Raw genomic sequence first — 18568 nt, forward strand, 5'->3', positions numbered from 1 at the left:
GATACCCTCATGGTGTAGTATTATGTAGTCAGTAAAATGACATTATCAAGTGTTATGCTAATGTTATAAAGGCTACCTGAAGAAAAGCAGAATACAAAATTCTTATCAGTACAAGTTCTCAATAAAGCAAAGAGAAAATCTGGCAGGGAAGGGGTAAGGAGGACTCAAAGTATTAATAGTTATTTCTCAATTGTAAGATTATGAGTAACTTCAATTTTGTTCAGTGGAATTTTTTATAGTCTCTAAGTTTTTGATAAGCAGATAATAATTTGTGATTCCTTTGGGGCTTCCCTGGTGGCGCAGCGGTTGAGAGTCAGCCTGCCGATGCAGGGGACACGGGTTCGTGCCCCGGTCCGGGAAGATTGCACATGCCGCGGAGCGGCTGAGCCCGTGAGCCATGGCCACTGAGCCTGCGCGTCTGGAGCCTGTGCTCCGCAACGGGAGAGGCCACAACAGTGAGAGGCCCGCGTACCACACACAAAAAAACCCAAAAAAACAAAAAAACGGTGATTCCTTTAAAGGTGATTATTAAGGAGAATTTTAAAATAAGGATTAAAGTTAGAATATGCATCACAGTCCATAGCTGTCTCACTAATATTAGGAGTTCAAAGTGGCCAGTAGGAGTTCCAGTTGTTCTACCTCTGTAAAGGCTAGATGGATGCAATTGTTCCCTCAGATCAAGAACCACTTCAGAGCCAAAAACACTAAAAGGAATATGCTTTCTTATATCTGCTGGTCACATAGCAATAGTCTTGCTGTGTGACGAGCACCAGTGGCACTTTAATGCTGTTGCTATATTGTACGTTTTTCTTGGAAAACTGTAGATTGGAAAATACTGTCACTTTGGGTCCTGGGAATGTTCTCTAGCGATTGAAACCTGTCTGTCACTACTGGCAACACCAATGGCAGAGACCTTCAGGGGTTTCATGAAGATTAGGTACAAATCATCAGTCGCACTGTTACCAATAAACAATGCCAACAAGTTGGTCCAAACTTCTCTGAAATTTCCTGGATGCATGGGTACAGGGCAACACTATAATCATATGTTCCCTGCCTTGACCAGGAATAAAGGATTTTTGGTATCCCTATTAGGTGGTAAAATAACTCAGGTCAATTCTAGTCGTGCTGCAATTAACCCTCGAACAGCCTGAAATATAAGAAGATGGCCTGGCATGGAGATCTGACATTAGCTTTGGGATGATTGTTTTTTCAAAAGCGTTGTGAATATATCAGCAGCCCTTCATAGAGTGACTGATCCATTAACTGATGCAGCTTTTAGATTTACCATTGACTTCATTTCCATCTTGCATCTACTACTGCATCGGTGCACAGAGAATCCTTCAGGAGCACCCTGGGACTTGAAGGACATAGTTGTGAATTGTTCATTTGAATGCAAATTAGATTCAACAGCTGTTGTTGCTACTAGTATTAGCAACCTTAAGGATACATTGTATCTTAGCAACCAGAGAGGATGTAGATAAAAAATTTCACTTTTATATGGGAAAAATAATGGTCAGAAAGCATAAGAGCAATGTTTCATTCAAATTCATCTATTTCACAACAGGAAACCTTTTAAACAGAATTTAAGAAGGCCACAATCAATTGCTTCACAAGATTTTGCAGAATAACTATCATTACCAAGATGGGTGAGGTCAGCATTCTACAATATTTGGTAGGTTTTGTTCTAGGCAGCGATTTCATTTCATAAGTTGACAAAAACTGTGTGAGTGGAGTCAATAATTTAACTCTCCAGCTTAAACTCATCCCTGTTGATAAAGCCAGATTTGTATGGATTGTCTTTAATTTAACTAAAATGACTTTAGATTATTAACTTGATCTTCTATTTTATGCAGCAAATGTTTATTTCATTGTCAATGTTCCCCTTGGACAAATTATCATCAAAAGATTTTAAAACACTTCAGCTTCTGACAGACGCGAACTGTTGACAGCTAGGACTGATTCCCCCTTGTCATGCACAGGCCCTCTTTCGTAGCATGTTCTTAGTCAAAATTTACTGAATTAAATTCAAATATTGTTTGATTTAGCATCATGTTTTATCATTTATCCAGGTTGTTCTTGAAACCTCATTTTCTGGAGTCTGAGGCTTAATCATTGCAATTTCCCTAAATGGTATTTAGGACACTTTTCTAAAAAGGCTAAATATATCCAAAATCCTATTAAGAATGTCTAGAAATATTTTCATGAGTGTATGTAAACATATTGTGTCTTTTAGTATCTTGATCCCACCACAAAACTCAGATAAATAGGTAGGTAGGTAGATAGATAGAAAGAAATATTATTTTCCAAGAGGCTTTCACCATTTTGGAATTTTCTTAAAGCCTCAAATGGAAAACTACATTATGTGATAGAATTTGGGTTTTCAGAATTATACATGTTCCAAGCCTGCAACACAAAATCACTACTAGATATTTTCTAGTGTACGTCATTGCTCTGGGTCTCAGCGTTTTTTTTTTTTTCTTTTTTTTAATATATGAAGTTTAAAAAATCAATGTTCAAGTATCTCCATAATTTTGTTTGTCATAAAAGTATAAGTGATTTATCACAATTTCTCAGTTATCTCTGCTGGTTGGAAAAAAGTCTCAATTATTGATCCAATCATAGTCTTTTAATCAATATTTTTGAAGCCTAAGTTATGGTTGCTGTTATTTTTAATGTCAAGTTGTTATCAAATAAAATTACTGGTTTGGTTTGACTTTTAATTTTTTTTTATCCTATCAGCCTTAAATGGATGACAAGGAAGAATTTAGGAAAAGGAAATGAAGGATTTATGAATTCACAAACAAAGATGTAACCTGACCATTCCCTGAATGACTGAGAAATAGATATGTAAATGGTGACTGAAACAAGTCTTGGTGGTGAGAACCAAATGATGTCTGGAGCAGATTTTCCATGTATTTGGAGTACACAGTCACTTTGGGAAATGTCATTCTGGCTGCGTTAAGTTGTACCTGCCCCTGCCAGTCCTGAGGATTTTGAGATCCTCACATTTAAGTCCTTCACAGTCAGATGCACCAACTTCAAGGGCTGATTATGTAGTTTAAAGATTACCGGGCTGGCAAGCTAGCTCTGTGGTTACATCATTTTGAGAAACACGGGCTAGATCATTCTGAATGAGTCTTTACTGTGGGACTTTTTATTGGGCTGTGTTTGGAGCACCTCTAAGAGAAGGATAGAGTATACAATAAAGGGATATAGTGTTTTTCAGAACTAATATGTTCTACATAAATCAACCACCCCTTTTTCTGAGAAAGCCCATTGTCCCTATGCTCCAGAGGTGTGCTGGGGCTGGCTCCTACTGGCTCCTGAAAGCCAATTGTGTACATCACTTCCCAGCTCCTCAGTGATGTCATGTAAGTAGCTTGAAATTGGCCATGATCAGAGTATTTACACTGTAGGAATCAGTGAAGTTTACAGATCAGAACGTTTCCCTCTGGAGAGCTGGTGGTTAAATATTTACCACTGTGGTTTTCATAGGACACACTTTATCTTATTCAATGCTATGTCCCCAGCATTCAGAGAAAGTGCCAGTCAAATATAAAATAGACACTCTGTATATATTTGTTGAATGCATTAAGTTGTACTAAACCAGTCAGAAATAAACATTTGTTTCCACTTTTCTTGAAGATCTTTCCAGGATATATATTTTACCATCACTATCCCTAAAACCTCAATAACTCCTCTCATACCAAACCTATGCTTTTTATTTCTGCTGAAATTTGGTGAGATTTTTAACCTTTTCAGTCATTAGGAAGCTGGAGAAAAACTGGCCTCTTTTTGTTACAAGAAATCCTCTTGCAAATTTGAAAGAAATACAGTCTTCCGTTGAATGGTGCATTAAATCAGTCTCTCAAGTGGAAAGAATGTGTCACAGCTGGTTTGTGTTAGTGACATGGCAACCAGATTGTACCATATTGTGAGTTTAACACAGGGCAATTAATAAGTTAGAATGGCCAGTCATGATTCCATCCTGCTTCGTCCTGGAGCTGCCTCAGTTGATATTCACTCAGTGCTTATTACAAACAGAGTAGGAAGCATTTATATTTTGCTATTTGGATCTTTTGTTTGTTTGTTTTTCAATGTTTCTCCCAGTTCACCTCCTTTTGCTGGAAGTTTCTGCTCAGAATGGTGTCCGACAATGGTTAACACACCGTTTGGCTATGAGTGTCAAGGTAGTTACTGGAAGTCTGATAGATGTACAGCTAAATTGTTTGGGTCTATGATATGACTAATATGACTTTGTACATTTCCATATAGAAACTTTGAACACCTGAAATAGATGATATTCTGGGTATTGATACCTGTAGGATGGTTAAAGACACTCAAATCTCTTAAGAAGGAATTCTAGTAGTATCCTATTAGGCCTTGGTTCTCAAACTTTGGAAAGTATCAAAATAACCTGAGGAGTTAGTTTAAAATTCAGTATGAGGATTTCTACTAGATTTTTATGAGGATGTCTATAATTTCTCTTTCACTTGATTGCTATTAGGTATTAAGTTGGCCAAAAAGTTCATCTGGGTTTTTTGTAAGATGTTATAGAAAAATCCAAATGAACTTTTTGGCCAACGCAATACTTTCCTTGCATATCTAAAAGGTGGGAATAGATGTTAACTATATTTTGATTCCTCTACTCATCTAATCCCCATTTTCTATCAGTCAATGAGTTCTATAAATTACATCTCATTAAGATCTTTCAAAAGTGTCCCTTTCTCCATTCCACCCATAGTTACTGCCTTGGTTAATGCTCTGGAGATTATAATAGCCTCCCAGCTGGTTTCCCTACACATGCATGTATTCTTTCTTCCTTTCAATTCATCATCTCTATTACACACAGTACTATATATATATATAAATTGTATCCATATCTATATAAAATATCCATAATTATGATATCTATATCTGTCTATCTCTTGTATCCATAAATAATTCTTTAGTGGTTGTTCATTACAATCTTTTCCAATCTGCAGAGTGCATATTAATAGTGGAATAAAACAAGATTTTTAGGTAGGAAATGGATAAACATTTTAAAAATAATATTTATTTTTGTGTGTATTAAAAAATGTAGTTGGCACCTTCTTTTTAAGGCAGGAGAGACAGGTTTTCAGTATATGGTAGTGTATGTAGCAGGTGCTGTCAATACCTCATCATTTTTCCTTGACCTACCTGGATCTCCTACAGCTTCTATGGGTTATACAGATGCACTATTTCTGCCTAATTGACCGAGGGAGTTTGTTTGGCCTGTGCCTGGGGATGGTCCAGAAGGGGACTGAGAGTTAACTCCTCTGAGCCAGCAACAGTGACGGTCAGGAGTTGTGGATAAATACCTCAACTTCTTTGCCCCTTGGTGGGAAAATTCTGAGGTGTATTCTGTAGTTTTCCAGAGAATATCAGTTGCTTACTGTGAAAACCTGCACTTTAACATTCTGCTTCTTTGATTTCCTTCATTCTCTTTCACAATTCCCTACACCCTTAACATGCTTTCTAGAATTACTTCCCAAGGAAGTTACTTGCATCCAAATCCTTGACTCAGAGCCTGCTTTTTAGGAAACCCAATCTAAAATAATTGGAATGAAAAGTGGTCCTAGAAAGAAGACCTTTAGAATGAGAGTCTGCAATGTGATCATTTTCTGGGTCAGATAAAATAAAGATCCCAATGGCTGATACTAATTGGGGTGGTGGTAGCATGCAGCATTCGCTATTATGAGGTTTCCAGGAACCCTAAAATTCAGCAGAAGCAGCCCTTCTCTCAGGCTAGCAGCTCCTATTGCCTGGAAGCTGTGCAAAGATTTAACCTGAGGACTTCCAAGCTGATGCTTGCCCTCCTCAAGGTCTGCTTACACCTTTTCTCATTGTTTCTAGACAAATAGCTGGGGTCAAGTCTTAGCGTGAAAGGAAGAAAGAAGTACAGTTTCCGTGATTGGAGGAAGTGGATTATTACTTAAAAAAGTATGTGGCTAACATGGACAGGAACTGGGAGAGCATGTATGGGAATAGTATATGTTAGGAGTGGGGCAAACTATAAAACTGGATAGGGAAGGGTTTGTTGCTGTGGAGATGCTTTCATGACTCAGGGTTTAACGTAGTGGCAATAACACCTGCATCTGGTCCTAACATGCTGGAGATAACAATGATGTAGTAAAAGAGGTGGAGGTGCTGTAACTGCCTTGGTAGACAATTAAGCAAGTGAAAGCCTCTGAAATTGCCCTCTAACTCCTAACTCCCACCCTGTCCTCTCAGTTAAGGTCGTAAATCATAGTACCACAGGACTCCATCCAGGAGGAGTTACAGGACTCCTACAAGAGACTCACAAGATGGAGGGGTAGTAGTCTTCATCATATCACAGTTGAATTCATCTGTATTCACCTTTATGGAAAACCAGATGGGTCATGCTAGATGCAGATGAACTTCAAAATGGAACAGTGCTGGCTTGTGTGAGTCATTATTATTGTTTTTATAACAGTTATCCTGGAAGCTAACTGAAGAAACTGTTTCCAGGAAAAGAAAGTGATCATCTACATCATGTGCTGCTGATATGTCAACTAAAATGAGAACCGAAACCTGGCTGTTGGATTTAACAACACGAAGGTAATTGTTGACCTTGGCATGAGCTATCTGGGTAAAGCAGTGGTGGCAAAAGCCTGGTTAGGGTAGGAGTCAGGAGAAAATGAAGGAGAATAACTGGAGAGAAGAACTACAGGCAGTTCTTTGGGGGAATTCTTTCATAAGGAGAAGAAAAGCTAGAGGGGCTGTGAGGTCCAGAGGGGTTTATATTTTCATGGGAGAAAATTATAGCATTTTTATACAGATGGGAAATACTCAGGAAAGATGACAAATTTATGTGGGTTAGGGAAGAGTTGCTGCAGCAATTTCCTTGAGTAGATAAAAGAGTTGGAATCCAGTGCATAAATGGAGGGATTCAATTTTTTAAAAATTGCTTTTGAATAGATGAGGCAGTGTGTAAATGAATGAAATGAATGAAAAGTGTTCTCTTCAGATAACTGTAGTTAGGTTAGCAGAAGGTAAGTGTGACTTCAGAGAGAACCATACTTAGGGAATTAAAAAAAATTTAGGGTACCTCAAGTATCTTGTGCAAGTTGGAGATGCAGTACTGTAATTACGTATGCTATCAACTTGGACAATTGGCCTAGCCTTTTCCATTCTCTAAATGCAAAAAGTAGGTACTCTTACCCTTCAAGTTCTTTTTACTTCTGACACATATTCTGAGGGAAACTGCTATGATATTCTAACAATTAGGGTGAGATAATAGATTAATATTCTTCTACATATATCTGAGCATTTGTGTAACCATAAGCATAGCCTAAACATAATAATGTTTTCATATTCCTTTATTATTAATTTTTAGGCTATATCTCCAATTTCCAAGAGCAAATCTCAGAGAAGTGGTAAGGTCCTTGGTAGTTTTGTATAAGTTACAAGTATATGAGGAAAGATGAAATCTCAGAAGGACTAGAGCACCTGTAAAAGCACTGAGAAACAGAGACACTTCTGGGGTGAAGAACCTCGGAAATCGCCTAGCTCAGCCCCTTGAGTCTGCAGATGGGGAGAAGAGCAGTCAGGGAGATTAAGTGATTCACCCCAAATGACATGATTAATAATGGCAGAGCCAGAGTTAGAGGCAAGTTTTCCTCACTCCTAATCTAGTGCTCTTTCTACCATACCTTCCCTTTGGATTGTCAGAAATTTGTAATAAAGCTAACGTCAAATTTTAGGATATAAATAAATGTTTTTCAGTATGATATATAGACACAAAGAAGGAGTTCACATAAATGACCCATCCAATATTTCTTTTATATAGTCATCATAATTTTTATTTTAGAATAAAATAACAAATATTTTTGGAAAATGATATAAATTAGTTTCATCAAAAAGTAAGTTAGGTTGAGTTATTTTTCCTGTTTTCATAGAAGTAGAATTTAAGAGATTAAGAAACCGTATTGTCTTAAAGAGAGGAAGGAAGAAAAAAATGCTCTTCATCAACTACTATGAAGCAAGGACTTACATTTGTCCTGTAATTTTTCCAACATCTTTATGAATAGGCATTATCTCCAGGGTACATGTAAGGTAACAAGCTCACAGAGGTTAAGTAATGGTTCCAAGGTAATGGTTCCAAGTGAGGAACTGGTATTCCACTGAAGAGAAATTTGTGAAAGAAAGGAAAATATTCGTGACCTCACAATTTCGTTCAGGTCTGGCTGTTCTATATGACTTTGTTCAAATTTACCCTGCCGTGAATAACAGTGTCATGATAAGAACAAAAAGGTATGGGCAGTCAGTGAATAGCTGATGGATTGATTGTGTCTGCTGTGTTTTCTTTCACCAACTTCTTTTGATTGTGAGAAACTAACTTAACCTCTCTCTTTCCTCATCTAATTATTGAGATCAGTTTCAGGTTCTAATATTTATGAGCCTAATATTTATGAATCTATGGTTCAGGGCTCATAAATCTCCTGAGAATTTAAAAATTTTCATAAAATAGACACAATCTTCATACCATTGGATAATTGGTGAGTATTCTGGTTCTATTTCTATTGAGGAATATTTGGACATTATACAAGCTAGTAATTTGCCAGATGCATTGCCTGATTCATATGCTATTTAAAGAGACACTGATAAGTAATTTAGAAACAAAGTAGAGGTATGTGGGGGTTTTTTTGTGAAAAAGAGAAGGAACAGTAATATAAATAATTTTTTTAAATGACATAATTTCCCCAAAGCTTCTATTACAAGAAAATAGCTGGTGCATGAGAATCCAAAGGGAAATTGGATTAGAAATCAATGTGAAACTGTCAGTGAAATATTTCTTTAAAATCCAGTGATATATAAATATAAATATGCCAAACCTTTATTAGAACTTCAGACAGTTTAGGATAGAGTCGATCGTAATAAAAACTTTAGGAAAAGAAAAGAAATTGAGAAGCCTTTCAACCTTGACGTCTACTTTACATACCTCTTTTAAGAACTCTTCCTAGGACAAATCATGAAAAATGGGAAGGGTACCTTCACAGTCTTTTTCCTCCTTTTTCTTCAACATATATTTCTTTAAGCACCTATCATTCCAGGCTCCGTGTTATTAGGCATGCCGAAGAATTTTAAAAATGGAGAAGACATTACTGTCTTCACATGACTTAGGATTTAGGAGAGGAAAGAAGACAAGTGTACATATATATAATTGTGATGCAGAGGGGAGGATTTTTAAAAGTCTGAAAAATCTGACTGGAATTTTGGTTGAGATGACACTGAAATTATAGATGTTAAGTCAGCCCACCATGAACATCTACTCCATAAAGTTCTTGGACTTTCCTTATAAGGTTAATTCCACTTCATGTTGCTATTGTGAATGGATCTCCATTTGGTAGCTGGTTATTGCTGGTGGAGAGGAGAGCTTTCACTTTTTCAGATTGATTTTATAAAACTTGCTGATGTATTGAAATTGCTCTAATAGATGTTATTTTTATGCTGGTATAGAATTTTGGTGGTCAGGCCTTATGAAATTAAGGAAGTTCCAAGTTTTCTATTCCTAGTCTCAGGAAATGTTTTTCTTTGTTTTAGTTTTTAAGTAATAAATATTCAAATATTTCCTGTATCATTGGAAAAATCACGTGATAATCCACTTTGCATTCATTGATTTGGTGAATTACGATTGGTAGAATTTTCCATTATTCAATCATTTTTTTTCAATCTGGGTTAACCTTTCCTTGATTGTCGTTTAAGAATACACTGCTGGAGTTGGTAGGCTAATATGTTATTTAAAACTTCGGCATCTATATTCATAAGTGAAATGATCCTATAATCTTCTTTTTTTGTATAGTTCAAAACAAATTTTGGAATCAAGGCTATACTTGCATCCTAAAATCTGTTAGACAACTCCTTCTCCAACCATGTTTGAAATTAGCGAACAGCTAGTACAATACAGGGTTACCTGTTCATTGAAGTTTCTTAAACTTAACCTGCAACCCTCTGGGTCTGAGATTAACTGCATTGTTATGTATCCGTTTGAGGTATCTATATTTTCTTGCATAAATATCAGCATTTTATGTTCTGGTGGAGCACATAATTTGTCCATTTAATCTAGATTAAATTTTTTAACATAGAAGTTGTTCAACTCATCTGTTTATTATTTTAAAAATGTTTGTGTGTCTATACTTATTTGCCTCTGTTCACTATTTTGGTATTTGTATCTTTCTATTCAGAAATGAGAAAAAGACAGTGGCCTGAGGAGACTAACAAAGACTTCATGGATCAGTTGCCTTATGGGGAAAGCAAGAGTACAAGAATAAGGCAATGTAAGTAGGAGTATGAACAGTTACCTGCATGAGAATAATTTTTTTTTAATGGAAGGAGTGGATAGAAAATTATTCAATATTTTGGGAGTATAGAATACATATTATAAGGAAAAGACCTGGATGAAAATGCCTTAAATACGGGTTTGGCACTTAACCAAAGCAAAAATCTAATGTAGGACTTTAAGAGGTAATGACCAATGGAAATGTTATGAGGAAGAAAGTCACAAGATTAGACGTAGGGATTTACCTGGCGTGGATTGTAGAATAACTGAACAGGGAACAAAAAAAAAAAAAAAAGGATTTTAGTCATTCATGCATGGTTGTGAGTTATTTTAGTACAATAATTGAGAACCTCCTGAACTACTGTTTTATTCCTTCTTTTCCAACTACTACCAAATTTCTTTTTAAAAGTTGAGACTGAACTTACTGCCTTGACTCATATAGCATTTACTGTTTCTTTAAGTTCTTGCTATCTGGTTTCTGCCCCTGCTGTTCAACTCCTAAAAAGCATCATGGGCCTGCTATTGCCAAGTCTAATAACATGTTAGTATTTTTTATCCTATTAGAAGTTCTGTTAATCCTCACCTCTGTGACATTAAGGTGGTTTTCTCTTAACATGGCTTCTATAAGACTTGGTTGTTTTGCTTTCCTTCTTTTCTGTAATTACTCCTTCGATGGCTCCAGCTTCCTTCTTGTTCTCCCCCTCCATCCCTGCATGTTCATATTTACCAAGATTTTACTTTGGGGCAGTTAGGGTTGGGTAAAGGATTCTAGGCAATTATATTTCTTCTCATAGCTTCAGCATAACTTCTACTATGATAACGCTCAAATCTAGTCTGCGAACTTACTGAGAGCATGGTCTGTATCTCCCTCACCTTTGCAGGCCCATTGCCTGGCATTCATTCCATTAGTATGTTCCAAGAGCCTGTACTAAACCAGGAACCTGCTAGATACCAGAAATACAATGGTGACAAGATGGGGTGGCCCATGAAATGATCATAGTAATACACGGTTCTTGAATGGATGAACGAGTATCTGTCTTCAGCCTAGCCTCACTTTTAATCTCCGCACCTGTCAGATATCTTCATCTGGATGTTCATGCTGAGGCATCAAGAAAAATATATCAAAAGCAAACTGTTCATCTTCTCTAAATTTTTTCTTCTACCAGAGCTTTTTGATTTCTGATAACTTTACTACTCTTTTCCAAGTCTCTTAAATTAAAAAATCCCAAGTATCTTTGATGCTTTTCTCTTTTAACTCTCCACTGTCAACTAATTGCCAATTTCTTACTGATACTTTTCTGGATCAAGCAGTTGTCACACCTTCACAGACATTCTAAGAATTTACTAATGGTTCTTCCTCTATTCGATCTCTTTTCCTCCAAAAAGTCTCATGAGTGTGTTACTGCCAAATTGATAGTCCCAAAGCCCAGCCCTGACCATGTCGCTCCACTGCTTAAAAGCCATTACTGACTGTCCACTGCTGAATAAAATCACTTTGCATTTTCTCTGTCTACTGCCTTACAGGTTCTATGTGTCCTACTCTTTTAATAGTTAAATACGTTCACACATTCCTATCTCTAGGCCTTTACTTTTGCTGTTTCAGCCCCTTGAGATATCTAGGTACCTCTGTCTCCACAAGTTCAAATGCTTTCATTATTCAAGGACTACCTGGAATGAAATTTCTTTCATAAAACTTTTTTTCTTTTATGATGCCCTACCCTTTTAAAAAAAATTTTCACTGAATTACACTGACCTTTATTAATATGTCATCTTTATGTCATCTAACACCTTATAAATTGAATTACAGTAAGTTCTCTAACTATCTATGATGGTTTGAATTATTGCCCTGCAAATATTCACTCCCCTCCCTTTCCCCTTCTGGGTGGAATATATTTCTCTGCCCCATCAGTGTTGGGATTGGCCATGATGTTTGTTTTGGCCAAGGAATGCTAGTGGACCTGACATGAGCAGAGGCCATAAGTGTGTTTGTGTGGTTTGGCTTGGATCCTGCGCTTCTGACTTTGCCATGAGATCAGTCCTGGGGAAGACATATGAAGCAGACCTGAGTGCAATATTCAACCTAAAGCAAGTGCAGTTGAGATTAAGGTGGAGTCACCCAACTGAGTCTATACTAGGTTACCATTAAACCCATGAGTGTGAGAAAAAATGCTTATTGCTGTATGCCACTAATTTTTTTTTTGGTTGTTTGTTATGAGGCAAAAGTTAATGAATATACTGTGCTGTACAATTTAACACATTTAATTGAAAGCCTACTATGTCCTGAGTACTAGCCTAGTTGCTAGGAATATAATAATTAGCAAAACCAAGCATGATTTCTGACCTCATGGAACTTGCAGTTGATTTGAGGAGACAGTAGTTAATAAAATTACATACTTCTAGGGGGAAAAACATACTTCTTGTAACATACAAGAAATAGACCTCATCTACCCGTGGGAATCAAAGATTTTCTGAAGATGTGATTGAATCTGAGATTTGAATGAAACATAAGAGTTGATGAAGAGAAAATCATGATGAAACAGAGGGATGATGGACTGGGGTTTGGGGGTCTGGGAAAGGTAGGGTGAAGTGGGAGAAAATGTTCTTGTATTTCAGACAGAAGGACTAGTCTGTGTAGCAACCCTGTGGTGAACAGGCATGTAACATGTTCCAGGACCACAGAGAAGGCCACTGTGACTGGAGCCCATAGGGTAACGGTGTTGTAGACATAGGATGACGCAAGGCCTTGCTAAAGATTTGGGAGGTTTTTTTCCTACAAGCTTTTAGAGCCATTGAAAGCTTTTTATGCAGTGGCATGATCAGATTAGTATTTTGAAAAGAATACTCTGGGCTCTGGATGGAGAGCAGGTTGGGTGGTGGTACTGGATTAGAATGGAGAGACCAGTTAGGCAAATATTGCACCTGACGAGGCTAGAGATGACAGTGGTTGTACTAGCAGAGGCTGTGGAGATAGAAGAAAGCAGATGGCTTCAAGGTATCTATAGGGAGCAAAGGCAGCAAGGAAACACAACATTTTGTATTTGGCGTCTGAGGGAGGCTTCTTGGGTTTAATGACTTGACCAACTAAATGATAGTTGGTTCCACATCTGGAAAGTAAGAATGAATCTGTGGAGGAGTATTATGCTTGTTCATGTCAACATGAACAGTTGACATGAAAGTTGGGATGTTGAGTAGGCAGTCTGGAGTTCACTTGCCAACCCCACTCTAAGAAAACCACCTTCCTGAACTTGTGTTCATCATTCCCTAGGAGTAGATATATTATTATCGTTTAAGCAGAGATGGAGAAGAATAGTTTGGAAGTGGCAATGGGAGAAGAGACCTTGATCCCAGCTGCTGACACTGAGGCTGTTGGGAACATGGAGTCCTGATGGGAGAATCATGAGTGAGGGCAAAGAAGTGGTAGAAAAAGAGGTGGAGGGTGGAGGAAGATTTACTGACTATAGAGCGATAGTTCCAGAAAACAGAGATTCTATCTCTCATTCTAGAATTTCAGCCAACTGGGGCAAGGGAGGAGATAATTAGATTATTGGAAATATAAATTAGGGAGAAAATCACCAAGGTCATAGTCAGATACATTCTTTTCATCTGTTTTACTATCAGACTTCATTAGAGAATTAAAAAAAGAAAAGTTTGGACAAAGTTTAACCACAGCTTTCAATGTCCTTGGAAAGAATAGGCAAGTATACTGTCAACCTTGGCAACAACAAAAGATTAAAAGAGCATTTTATATTTTCTCTGAATCTGAATTTCCAGATATATAATTATGCTCTGGTTACTTAAAATAGAAGCCTAAATGAAATTTGGGGGAAATTTTAGTTCATATTACTAGAAAAATTCTCTCCTGTAATGGCAGCCAACACTCAACTAACATTCTTAGAAAATTGTTGGGAACAGTAGGTAGCCACTGTAAGGTGCATCCCATATTTCTGTCTGGCCAGTATTCTGGGGGGACCATAACTTGATGGTTGCCAAGTCAAGTTCTCAGGACATGAAATGAGACAAACAGGCAGACAACACCCTGGGAGAGAAAGGATTGGCCACCAGTGGGTACCTGGCAGCAAATTAATGTCACAGTTCAAAGATTTAATTCTTACAAATGTTTTTTGCCTGCCAATGTGAATTTGGAAAGGAAAGCTTATACAATTATACCTCCCTCTCTCAATCAGGCACCACAGATCTGGGAGAGTAAACTTTGGTAAGAATTCTCACCCTTTGCGGGCTTCTGCCAATTTTCCTAGGATTCTGCCTGTAGGCTCTGGATGGAGTGGCTTGTCCCAGCAGTTCTCAGCCTGGTCACCAGACACTGCAGAGGATGAAAAACAATTTTCACTCCACCCTTAATGGTGAGTGCTTGGCTGACACCCCCTTTTCTCTAAGACACCTCATAAATGGATAAACTTATCTAGGTTAGAATTTTTCTCCACTATGGCCACTGTAATTCAAGATTATCTTTGGTAAGTTTAACCTGCTTGTTTCCCCTTCAAACAAGATTTTATTCACCTGAGGCCTCACACTGGATGCAGCCTTGCTTAAGTTGGACCTAGTCTAACCCTGGACTCAGTTTGGTTTCTAAGTTGGATCCCGTCCAATTCTGAACCCTGTCTGGTTTTTAAGTTGGACCCAGTCTAACTCATACTGGTTTCCGGACCCAGTCTGGAAAAAGAAATGCTCCAATAAAGTCTGGAACGTCCTAATGTGAAAGCTGTGCTGCTAGGATCCTAGAAGGGCTCACCCACATCTGAGACAGTGAGCAGGTGGCTAGCACAAGGGGCTCAGCAGCTATCTGCGTAATTAATTCTCAGGTTGGTTATGTGGGGCTTAGCATAAGTGACTTCATTTTGGTCCTGTTGTCTTGCTTTTAGCAATGGTTACTCTTTTTCTTATGGCTTGCTGGTGAAGTCTGTACATGGTGAGAAGTAACTCTGCTTTTTCTGACTTCTGGGTGCAGCTCCTCACTTCACCTGGGCAGGAAGGTCCCTGCTCTGAATCCTGCACTTCAGAAGACATCACTCTGGCCCTCCTCCCGCAGGGCTCCTCCCCTGAGGTTTAGGAGTTTGTGGGCCCAAGAGGATGGGCTGAACTGAAACCCTTGCTGCCCTTCCCTCCCCCTCCATCTAAATTGTGTTCTGGTTGCTTTGGTCCCTAGAATGCCCCAACCAACCACAGTGAGCCCACTTCAAGGGCCTGATTGTGACTTTTTAATGGGGAAGACCATGTTGCTGCCCCTGGTGATTTGGAGGGAAACTTGGGCTGGGAAGTAGGAAGGGATTTCAGCCTGGGGACTGGGGCCAGGACTGGAGGTTGAACCTCCACACCTGCTTCAAGTACAAAACTCCAAAAGTCCACTCATTCTAAATTCAAACCTGCTTTTGCAGCTTTAATTCCTTTGAGGAAACTAAAAGGCTGATACCAACCAGGAAAAAGGGCCGGGACACTGTGGTGAGAACTTACCTAGCCTGGATGGCATCACAGTAAACCTCTGGGCATATGCGAGGAGGGCCCCTGTGCTGCAAGAGACCTCTATCTTTATCATTTCCTGTGATTTTCTTTTCCGTTTTTACTGAAACAAAAATATTTGATTCCTCTAATTTTTCCCTCTGTTAGACACTGAAATGACACAAATAAAAGCTTTTTGATCATTTTTTGTAACAACTAATTTATCCTTAAGACCATTTTAACTACCTACTTTGATCAAAGAGCTCATCATATTTCATGAACTCTTTTTGATGTTCCAGCAATACATTATGACTTGAAAAACATTTCACAGTCAGGTAAGTTTGACTAACGCGGGTATACCACATCCTTCGAACATCTGAGATTGACAACATCAAGCCCACATCTCTGTTCAAGACTTCCAGATAACCTATCTTTACCTGAATGCTCATTTCTTAGCTGCTCTATGTCTCTCCTAACCTGCTTCATCACACCGCCCACCTGACCTTCCAGAACTTTCCACTGGGACCTCCAGAACTCATGACCTATCACTAACAAACTGCCTTACACCTTCCATCTCCTCTGTGAATATTCCGTTCACCTTTTACTCTAACTGAAAACTGCCCTGAGATGAGTTTATTGCTTTCCCTGTAATTTTTCTCGCCTTACACTAAATACATGGAGTTGGGGTAGGTATCCTTGGTGACTCCTTCTCTTGTGAACATCCTCTTCCTCACTATTTCTTGAATTCTTCCCTTCCACTTTGTTCACACAGCTTCCCTGATTTGGACTCACTAAACATCTCTAGATCCTTGCAATAGCCCCTAAATGCATTCCCTGTCCTCTGTGTGGCCTCCCTTCAATCTGTCCCCACTGCTGTGATACTGATCTTTTTAATCATGCCATTTCCTTGCTTAAAATCCTTCAATAGCTCCCAACAGCTTTCAAGGAGAAAGTGCAAACTCTTTCATTTAGTATCTAAGGCTTTTGTGACCCCATTTCTTTCTATATGTTCGGCTTTATCACCCACACTCCTTCACATTCAACCTTGGCTCCAGCAGTATTGAGCAATTTGTAGTCCTCTGCAGTTTCCCAGGGAACCGGACAACTTTCCAGGACAACTCCTCCAAGGACGACTTAGATGCACTCTACCTGTGCCTCTAACACACTGTCCATCTCCATCCATCCGTCACAGCACTGACTGCACTGTGCCATGGTCTGATTTGTAGCTTCCTAAGGGAAAACACCATGTCTCAGTCAGATTTAAATCCTTAGTACCTGGTAGGTGTTTGTTAAATAAATGAATAATGGAAGGGATAACCAAAGCTGCTTTACCAATATTAATGGAGCATAATTTTGAGTTGTTTTTTTCCATTCAGAAGTGGAGCTAGTTTATGTTGACCAGTTGATTTTCTTTCTATTGGTTTCCATGAAGTTAAGTGTTATATGCATATGTTGGGTGGTGTTGGAGGTGATGGGGAGAGTGTGTGTCTGTGTGTGTTTGTGGATGGGGAGGCCGCAGGAAAAATGACTTTCCTAAAGACAGCCTCAAAAACCGGCTCTCGGGAGCAGCAGAGAATAAATTCCTGGGACTGCCTGTCTCAGAATGCCATTATGGGCTGGGATTAAAGTCTTTTGGGTTCTTCACCCTAGTTTCTCTGTGCACTTTCTTTTGGCAAGCCATCAAATTAACATGAGGCTCTCATTAACATCAAAGTCTAGTCAACCAGATTTACTGTTCACAGAAATAACCCTTAGAGATTTGACATGCACTACCCAGTTAATGAGGATAATGTGCTTTAAAATCAGACTTGCTGAAAAATTAGGCAGTGACGGTGTCTTTCATGGACACTTCCCTCGGCCTGGAATGTCCTCTCCTTGTTTTTCTGCTTGGCAAACTCTGATTTTTTTCTTCGAGACTTTCCTGGGTTGCTGGACTGATGTGAGCATTGTCCTGTGTTTCCACTGTACCTGGTGATAGAGCACTGACTGGAACAGCCTTTTTTTTAAAAAAAATATCTTTATTGGAGTATAATTGCTTTACAATGGTGTGTTAGTTTCTGCTTTATAACAAAGTGAATCAGTTATACATATACATATGTTCCCATATCTCTTCCCTCTTGCGTCTCCCTCCCTCCCACCCTCCCTATCCCACCCCTCTAGGTGGTCACAAACCACCTAGCTGATCTCCCTGTGCTATGCGTCTACTTTCCCACTAGCTATCTATTTTACGTTTGGTAGTGTATATATATCCATGCCACTCTCTCACTTTGTCATAGCTTACCCTTCCCCCTCCCCATATCCTCAAGTCCATGCTCTAGTAGGTCTGTGTCTTTATTCCTGCCTTACCCCTAGGTCCTTCATGACCTTTTTTTTTCTTAGATTCCATATATGTGTGTTAGCATACGGTATTTGTTTTTCTCTTTCTGACTTACTTCACTCTGTATGACAGACTCTAGGTCCATCCACCTCACTACAAATAACTCAATTTCGTTTCTTTTTATGGCTGAGTAATATTCCATTGTATATATGTGCCACATCTTCTTTATCCATTCATCTGATGATGGACACTTACGTTGCTTCTATGTCCTGGCTATTGTAAATAGAGCTGCAATGAACATTTTGGTACATGGCTCTTTTTGAATTATGGTTTTCTCAGGGTATATGCTCAGGAGTGGTACTATTGGGTCGTATGGTAGTTCTATTTGTAGTTTTTTAAGGAACCTCCATTCTGTTCTCCATAGTGGCTGTATCAATTTACATTCCCACCAACAGTGCAAGAGTGTTCCCTTT

General features: G+C 38.6%; 1 long non-coding RNA gene across 1 annotated transcript; it reads left to right on the forward strand.

Moving 5' to 3' along the window:
- The first annotated feature begins 1564 nt into the window (after positions 1–1564).
- On the forward strand, positions 1565–10818 carry LOC307185374. The gene is made up of 4 exons (XR_013828029.1): positions 1565–1672; positions 5878–5964; positions 6479–6603; positions 10230–10818. It is a non-coding gene; the product is annotated as an uncharacterized lncRNA (long non-coding RNA).
- Positions 10819–18568: the final 7750 nt, after the last annotated feature.

This window comes from Stenella coeruleoalba (assembly GCF_951394435.1).
Source record: "Stenella coeruleoalba genome assembly, chromosome: 4".
In the NCBI taxonomy this organism is placed as follows: domain Eukaryota; kingdom Metazoa; phylum Chordata; class Mammalia; order Artiodactyla; family Delphinidae; genus Stenella; species Stenella coeruleoalba.